The following is a 1574-nucleotide window of genomic DNA, read 5'->3' as shown; positions in this document are numbered from 1 at the left end:
ATGGATGGATGATGGATGGATGGATGGATGATGAATGAATGGATGGATATATGGATGGATGGATGGATGGATGGATGGATGGATGGATGATGGATGAATGGATGGATATATGTATGGATGATGGATGAATGGATGGATATATGGATGGATGATGGATGAATGGATGAATGAATGGGGTAAATGGATGGATGGATATATGGATGGATGGGTAGATGGACTGGCCAGCAGTGTGGTCCTAGAACAAGGAGGCACAAGGAACTATCCTAGAGATTGAAGCCCTGGCTCTGCCCAGCATGGATGACCACTGAGAAGCCACTTTGCTTCTACAAGGTGATTGGGGGCCACATGAGACCAGCAGTGGCCAAGCTGCTCCTTGCACCTGAATAAGCTCAGAGACGGAGCAGCCACCCCATCACCATCATCACGGAGACAGGACTTGAGCGCTTGGGGACCAGGAGCTCTTAGGGTTCTGGAGACAGAGGCAGAGGCCTGGAGGGAAAAGGCAGTGGAGAGGATTGGGGATGGCTTGGTTAGGAAAGTGCCTGCCGGACAAGCCTGAGAACCTAAGTTTGCAAGAAAACCAAGGTAAGATGGTACACCAGCATAAACCCAGCACTGGAGACGCAGAGGCAGCCAACAGGAGGGGTACCTGGGCTGGCTAGCCAGTCGTTAGAGACAGTTGGTGAGTAGTTAGTAAGAGACCCTACCTCAAAACCTAAGGAGGAGAGTGACGGCAGAAGACACTCAATGTCTGGAGTCCATACCCACGCTCACCCACACACATCTGTACCCACGCATGTTCACGCCCACACACCAACACACATACCCACAGGACAAAGGAGGAAGGGAAACTGAGCTAGGCTCCCCGGAGCAGACAATCATCTGAGCTCTGTACAAGCTGTCCCTAAAACAGCCCCCAACCTCGGGACCCAACGTGGAGATTTCGGATCCTGTCACCCTAAGAGCCGTTTCATCCGGCTTGGCAGGGTCTATGAAGCATGGGAACAGCCTGACTATTTTGATCACTTCCTCCCACCTCCATGGGCTGGTGGGGGTGTCACGCTGAGTTGTAAAAGCCTCTAGGAGAAGTTATTTTTAGGGGCAGACAGTGTATTCCCTCATTCATAAAACATGGGCTAAGAACCCGCTGGGAACAGCCCTGTGGTGTGCACTAAGGAACTCACGTGGAGGTGAGAGGCTCCAAGGTCCACACCTCACTGTTCCAAGGCCATCTATAAAAGAGCTGTGGGTTGAAGGCCAGGGGCAGGTATAGAGCCAGGTACCCTAAGGAGCAGACTTTGTTTAGGGCCTTGAAGGATGAGTAGGAGTTCACCACACATAACTGGGCAGACAGTAGCTAGGGCCTGAATAAAGAACTGGGTGTGAGAGGGTGGGGATGCGGAGGGGGGCTTGTGACACAGATGTGTGAAGATTAGTTTGTGGGCCAGAATAACTGAAACAGGAATGATTTCACCACAGGCCAGACCCTTAAGCAGCTGCCCCAATCCCCACCCCTGACCTTGGTTTTTACACAACAAAGAACAGAGGCTAGAGAGGGCAGACCTTTTGGTCCT

The sequence above is a fragment of the Arvicola amphibius genome, chromosome 6 (assembly GCF_903992535.2).
Source record: "Arvicola amphibius chromosome 6, mArvAmp1.2, whole genome shotgun sequence".
Classification (NCBI taxonomy): domain Eukaryota; kingdom Metazoa; phylum Chordata; class Mammalia; order Rodentia; family Cricetidae; genus Arvicola; species Arvicola amphibius.
Note: the sequence above shows the minus strand (reverse complement) of the source record.